General features: G+C 34.6%; 1 pseudogene; it reads left to right on the top strand.

Annotated features, from left to right (window-relative positions):
* Positions 1-899: 899 nt before the first annotated feature.
* Positions 900-7,358, top strand: LOC105109007 (uncharacterized; annotated as a pseudogene).
* Positions 7,359-8,005: the final 647 nt, after the last annotated feature.

Here is an 8,005-nt window from a genome sequence, read left to right as displayed (position 1 = left end):
AATAACAATCGAAGGTTAAAATTTCTGGATTAAAGTATAGTAATAATGAGAATGCCATAATTGGTTATGATAACCATCTCAGATAGCCTTAACATGTGCTGTATAAAGCAAATTGCAGTTGTCAGAATGTTTAGATTCTTTGAAGGAAAAGATTGATTTTCTGCAACATTTGCAATTAATTTTCAGAGCAATTCTCCATAAATATTTCACAAAATTTGCAGCTCAACTTAACCCTGGAACATAGTTAATCAGGGACATTACTTTGCCAATGCAAACCCTATTCAAGAGTTAAGATTTAACTCTAGTTAGATAGTTCTAATTATAAAAAGTTGGATTTGCAAGCTAAAAAGCATTTTGAGATGACAAAACTATCCTTCAATATAAAATATTCCAGTAATTTTTTGGTATACCTAATTCATCCTATTTTAGTCTTGTAACTAATAATTCACTAGTTATCACCTACTATATTGATTCGTATATTCATAATATTACCTCAAAATTAATCATGTTCATTTATCTTGTATGGTTAATTAAAATGGAAAAATGAAAATCTAACCATACTTTCTCTGCAATGTGTCATTAACACTAAGATTTGCCATTAATAATCCATCAAAGGGTAATATCACCACAATAATCCATCAAATTTATTCATTTTTGCAAACCCAATTATAACCCAGGTTAAAATCTAAACTACCAAAATACCAAGGTTAAATTTGAACCCTATTCAGGAGTTAAAATTTAACCATAATCAACTTTGTTTTCACTTTAAAAAAGAATGATTTGGGTTAATAATTAAAAAAGGGCACACTCCTACTTAAATATTAACCAAGCCCCCACTAGTTTTTTCATTTTCTTTGTTATTTCAGTTATGTTTACTTGGGTACTTTAAAGTTGAGAGAGAGAGAGAGAGAGAGCTCTTCAGAGTTCGGAGTCTCTAATGGGTTTTTGAAAAAAAAAATGAAAACCCATTATGCATTTTGATTGATACAATTTTTCTTCGTTTGAAAAGACTCTCCTTTCTATAGGTAACTTCTCATTTTTTAAGCTTTTTTGGGCCATATGATAAAATTTTATTTTTTATTTTGTTTTTTGCAAGCTTAGTAATCTGGGTACTGCTTTCAAGACTTTAGAATCTAGGGTTTCAGTTTGAAGTTAATTTGCTAATAATTCAAATGAGTGTAATTTGACCATTAGTTGTTGTTTTAAAAACCCTATCACTGTAGATCTATGAATAACTTGTTGTTTGATCGATTGTAGTGTTTTTGGCTTATTTATTTTATTGTTTGCTAATGGGGTTTTGTTATGTTTTGTTTTTGTGGATGTTTAATTTGAGTTGGATGTGATTCTTGAATTGTTTAGAACATGAAATGGTGAAGTAAAGATGGGACCTTTTTTAGTTTACATTTTACGAGCTTCTTGTCTATTGGCTTTTTTGTTCTCAAATGAATGTGTGTGTGATAGTTTGAGGCTATCTTAGTTTGTTATTGTAAATGCTACTACTTTAGAGTTTGGACTGTTGAAATGAGTTGATAAGGTATCTTAAAAAGGTAGGAATTCTAAATCTGATTGTATCTTGTTATGGATTTGGATCCGTAGAAATTTTGTGGGAATGTTGCACGTTGCTTATGTTTGCATTCTTGTGATAATCAAGTTGTTGAAAAGTTTTAATTTAGTATTAATCTAGAGTATTAAAGTTGAATCTATTATACAGAATTGGTTCTTTATGTCCTGTTGCAAATTGTGATTGAGGTAATGGTAGCTTCATGAAGGTGGGGATGTGCTATTTTAAGAATAATGAACAAGAGATTATGATTATCTTTAGAACTATTTGGTGTTGAGTTTCAAATGTTAGGGTAATGTTCTCGCCATTGTTCGAGAATTTGACACGTTAAGGGAAGATCAGGATTCAAAAGAAACAAGTGTGCAACTTTTATAGGTGATAAAACATTATATTTATATATATACCATGTTTGATCGTTTTCTACATAATTCTTTTCCTTGTGTTGATGGTACTTTTTAAAGCTAACTTTTACTTTATTTGCCGCTCCTTTAAATGTATGATTTCAAATCATACTATGAAAGCTAAAGATAAGCTTTGTACTTGAGGTAAATTGAAAGTTTCATTTTTGTCCAATATCATTGATCCTCAATGGGCAAAAAATATTTTACACATTATGATCTGAACTTTAAAGAATCTGAAAACAACCATCCATGAGACTTCTTTAGATATATGGTTTCTCTGAATCTACAAATTGAGAAGAGTAAAGGGAAAAACAAAGTTGAAAAAACTGACTTCCATTTGCAAAGTGCATTTTTTATTTAGTCATCAAGATGAAAAATGGTTCTTGTTGAGAGATGGAAAAAGTTATTTTAACAACAAATGATTTGAGAAACTACTTTTATTTATTAGAAAGTTTAATTTATTTTCCCTGGTAGTCCAACATTATATGTTTAAGATGGAAAAGGAAGAAATTAATAATAAAAAATACTCCTTTTCCATCTATATATAGATATGCCTACATGGATTTCAAATTTTTTATTTAACACGCATAAGGTGTAGTAGCTCTTGTTTGTGAGGCTTGATACTGAAAGCACTCATGCATTATTAACTAACATTTTTTTACTCTTAAGTAAAAATATGTTCTGCATGTTGATTATGTTGCCTTTCCATGTCTATGTTTTGCATTTGTAAAGGAAGAAAATTGAAGAAGTGTCATTGCCTTGGTGTGTGGCACAGTTACCAAGTGCTGGTTAAGTCTGCATGATGTAGGAATTGTGCACAATAGAATACATAAATCGGATGTTAACTGCCCTAACATGTCCTCTTATGCCATGATGTTTAGGAGCGTCAAACAATAATAATTCTTTGACATTAGTTTTTAACCCATAAAATGAAGTGTTTGTACCTTATTTATTTGTTGGATGTTACATAAGCTTTTTTTAAAAAATTGTGTTCTCTCCTTTCCTTAATATCACCATTCACTATGAATATATATGGTAGGGTTTGGCAGTGCCAATTATTTCTACTTGTAATTATGGCCTATGCATACCTGATTGAGATTATATGTAAAGGTTAGACGAGTCACAGGGCCTTCATGGTTAGATAACATGACTAGGGGGAAGACCTATATGTTGGGAGGGAAAAATGAAAGAGTTTAGGCAGAAGCTAGTAGTGGACACATTGCATACAAGCACCTGTACAAGTTCAAATGTAATCCTAATGGATCCCTATTTTGGTGTCTTTAAGGTGAAAAACATGATCTTTCCCATTCCTCTTTAGAAACTCATAAATATGCACCCTTCATTTTAGGATATTCCTGGAAAGACACAATACCAGTATTTATATGTCTAGAACTTGGGAGCTTTTTTGTTCAATATCTTGCACTTTATTCTCGTTACAATATCCTTGTTTGTGTTTGTCTGTCATCAGAATTGTATACTAGATACTTTCTAAATTTCAAGTAGTATGATTGTATCTTGTAAGTTGGTGAACCCTGCCTTTCTTTGAAAACCTATAGTGACCCTTACATATATGCACGCATGTGTGCTTTTGTACATGCATGTGTATGAATTTCATTTATAACTGACAGTAAAGAAAAGCGTGCAATGTAGGCTGGTGGCATTTGCCTATGTTTTAGTTGTCTGACTTATTTGATGTCTATTGTGGTGCCCTATCCTTTTTCTTTCCTGCCCTTTAATATATTTACTTTGTATATATGTTAAGCCATTGAATGTTTTCCCACCATTTTGCATATTCTTAAAATGGAATCAAACATTTTTGTCTATTGAAGATGATGCTCAATAGGATTTTGTGGGCTTGAAGCATGAGATTCATCATTAGGCACAAGGACACATAAGAAGTTACTGCTAGGGTTTATATGTTTCTTTTGATAGGATAAAGATCACTTAACTTTTCCAATATGAAGTGAATCATGCACATTTATGTTTATAGATCAAATATTCCAATATGAATTAATTCATATGCATCTATTTTTATAGGTCAAATATTCCAATATGAAGTGATTCACATGCCTCTATGTTTCATAGGTATTAGGCAATTATGTTACACAATGAGTGGTCTATGAGCATTTCTTATTTTATCACATTATTACATGTCATGCTGCAAGTTTTACTAATATTTGTTACTCATATTAGAAGAGACTGAGATTTATTATTCTGTCAAATATTGAAAACTTCTCCTTGTTAATGTCAATAAATATGATACATTCCAGAGTAAAATAAAGAATTATGTGATTTCTATAAGAGTTATTTTCTGGAGATTTATTTTTTGGAAAGGAATAAGAAATTCAAGTACTATTGGTTGCGATTTGTATGAATATCGTGTTTGTTTTGTAATTATATGGCTACAATAGCTGACATTAGATCTCTTTCACATTTATTTAGTTTAACTTTTTTTTTGCATTGAATAGGTGTCGGAGAATTGACAGTGCCATTTGTCTTGAAAAATGAACAACCTGAAACCGTGGAACATATGCCTTATGGATGAAATCTTAGAAACATTCATATAACCACAAGACAAGAGCCATATTCTAGGACATCGAGATATTATGGAGTGCAACAAAGATGAAGCAGTCAGGGCAAAGGAAATTGCTGAGAAGAAGTTTATGGAGAGGGATTACGCTGGGGCAAAGAAGTTTGCTTTAAAGGCTCAAAATTTATACCCCGAGCTTGATGGTTTATCCCAAATGTTGACTACTTTTGATGTTCATATTTCTGCAGAGAACAGAACTAGTAATGGAGAAGTTGATTGGTACAGCTTGCTTGGTGCGAACCCCTGGGCTGACGATGAGACAGTCAGAAAACAATACCACAAGCTAGCACTCATTCTTCATCCTAATAGGAACAAGTCTCTGGGTGTAGATGATGCATTTAAGCTGGTTTTAGAGGCCTGGGGCTTGTTATCTGATAAGGAAAAGAGACGAGCATACAATCAGAAACTGAGTCTTGTAGAATGGCAGGGGAGGGGATCAACCCATACTAAGGCTCCCTCTACCCAACCTAGGGAAAATGGCTTTCATAATCACAACAATATTGTAACTTTGCATACAAGGACTCAGAATAAGAATATGCAGTCAAGGCTCCCTTCTCCATCATCTAAAAAACCTGATACATTTTGGACTATTTGCAGTCGATGTATGATGCATTATGAGTATCTAAGGGTTTATCTGAATCACAACCTGTTATGCCCTAACTGTCATCAGCCTTTTTTGGCTGTGGAGAAAGATCCACCTTCAAACATTATGAAGTCATCCCAGAATCCAAGACATCATGCTGGAAATAGTAATGCATTTAATTCTTAAATAATTGGTGGTCAAAATTCAAGATCTGAGGGGTTTGGAGTACATAATTCAACTAATAGTCCAAATCTCTAATGGTGTAATTTTGGAGGCAAAATTGCATCAACATCAACCATTGGTCATGCTAAGAGTGTGGTTCAGAAAACACATGACCAATTGAAGAGAGAGGAGAAGGATGCGCAAGCAGCCACTGAATGGGAGAAGTGTTATGCTTCCAAAAGGGTGGGTAATTCTGCTCTTAGAGGAGACCAACTCTTTAAAAGGAGGAGATGTGATGAAACTGGTATGAACAATCACAGAGCTGATATTTGAATCAAGCAGTCATTGGAAATGGAGGAGCAGGAATCAGAAATTCATCTGAACCAAGAAAGGGCCAATTTGAAGCACAAAGGGTTCATGGTCTTTCAGATATTCATACCAAGTCCATCACTAAGCAAGAGTTGTCCCTTCTCGAGCTTCGAAACAGTTTGATGAAGAAGGGACTTTTGGAGGTCCGTGGAAAACTTAAAGAATGTAGCTCAAATTAGGTGAAACTAAAAGAAAGCAAAACACAGGAAAGCTTGGTGAACAATGATGCAAATAAACATAAGGGTGGTGACTCTGCTGGCACTTCTTCTAATGGATCTACTAAACAGGCACCAGCACCTTTGTCAATCAATGTTCCAAATCCTGATTTCCATAATTTTGACTTGGATCAAACAGAAAGTTCCCTTGGTGATGACCAGGTCTGGGTTGCTTATGATGAAAATGATGGGATGCCTCGATATTATGCTTGAATTCACTCAGTGATCTCTTTGAAGCCTTTTAAGATGAAGATCAGTTGGCTTAATTCACGAAGCAACAGTGAATTTGGCCTTCTAAACTGGGTGGGGTCTGGTTTTTTAAAAACTTGTGGTGATTTCCGAACTGGCAGACATGAAATCAGCAAAACTCTAAACTCTTTCTCACATAGGATTACATGGTCAAAAAGCGTACTTGGAGTTATTCGCATCCTTCCAAGAAAGGGAGATATATGAGCTCTATACAGAAACTGGTCTCCAGACTGGAATGAGGACACCCCAAATGAAGTGGTGCGAGAATATGAGATGGTAGAAGTACTTGATGACTATGATGAAGAACAAGGCATATCTGTTGTTCCTCTTATTAAGGTGCTGGTTTCAAGGCAATTTTTTGTAGACATGTAGGTCCAAATGAAATTAGAAGGATTCCAAAAGAAGAGATGTTCCGCTTCTCTCATCAGGTCCCTAATCATGTGCTTACAGGTGAAAAAGCTCATAGCGCTCTGGAGGGTTGTCAGGAATTGGACCCAGCTGCTATCCCTTCAGAATTTCTCCAGGTTGTTACCGAAGCCAGTAAAGCAGAATTGGTGGCAACTGGTAGAGAAGCTGACAAATAAACAATCCAAAGTTTGTCACAAATAGAGGTAAGTCGAATGGTTGATGATGCCTCAATTACTAGGGAGATGATAGGAAGTGAAGATCATGCCAGAGATGATCCAACAGCCATCTCTTCAGAACTTCCTCGAGTGATTATGGAAGTCAACAAAGCACAAATGAAGCACATTAGTGGAAAGGCCTAGGAAGAAATGGCTTGGATTTCTCCACAAATACTGGCAGTCCTCATGGTGAGGATGCTTCAAAAGGTAAGGGAATTGGGATGATAGAAACTGAAGAATGTTTTCTGAGTTGATACATGAAGGTTGGTACATAGGCCAGCCAGAGCAACCAATACTGTAGCTTATCCTACAAAAGTTAATAACTTTGCTAGTGGAAACAGCTCAACATACACCAATATAGGCAAGTTTCTTTTGTTTTGTAAAGCTGATTCGAACTATAGATGCTTTTTTTTTTCCATAACTAGAGATGTTGTAATTGGATCGAAAAATGATCCCGAGTTTTTTGTTTTGTTTTACTATTATGGCTGTATAATTTTATGATGCTTGAACTATAAAGAAGCTCATCCTTGGCCAGAGTCAAGTTATACCAGCATCAATTTCTGTTGTTGAATTGCTTTACATAATGCTTCAATTTTTTTCATGTACTTTAGACTCTTATTGTTTAATCCATTAGGCTTACAAGCAAAAATTTCATTTTCACTTGTTTTGTTGATTGAATGATAATGGTTAGCTCTTCATTTCCTACACGCGTGGGCGTGCGTGCACAGTTTGAGGTGTTCGTTTATCAGAGGAAAGCTGCTTCTCTGATGAAACAACAGTATTGCATATAAATGGTTTTTTATGACTTGTACAGTTAACTACAGAATTTAAACACTGTTTTTTCTTCCCTTCCCAATGCATGGTCTCCTGGTTTTCAGCCTATCAAAATAAGAAAAGAACAATTATATGGAATGTTTTCCATGTTGATGATCTTACTTTACAATGCCAATATTAGGTTAACTTCTCCTAAACCAACTGGCATGATTTGCTAACAATCTGTTGTTAGCAAAACCCCAACTGATGCAATTGGTGCATTTGATTATTGTACGTGCTTTACCTGCGTTCTGAAGTTAAAGCATGTCTAGCGTGTTTATACATGAACAATTACACAGCACGAGTTTCTGGCCGCTCAAGGCCGACGTCAATCCAGGATAGGGATCGATGTTGACTTGAGTCATGGTTAACCCCAAATCAATCCATGGCTTAGTTATCTTGTTAGGCTGAACTAGGTCTTACAGATAGTTTACAGTGT

The sequence above is a fragment of the Populus euphratica genome, unplaced genomic scaffold (genome assembly GCF_000495115.2).
Source record: "Populus euphratica unplaced genomic scaffold, PopEup_1.0 scaffold204.1, whole genome shotgun sequence".
NCBI classification, from domain to species: Eukaryota; Viridiplantae; Streptophyta; class Magnoliopsida; order Malpighiales; family Salicaceae; genus Populus; species Populus euphratica.
This window is presented reverse-complemented; position numbering and strand designations above follow the sequence as displayed.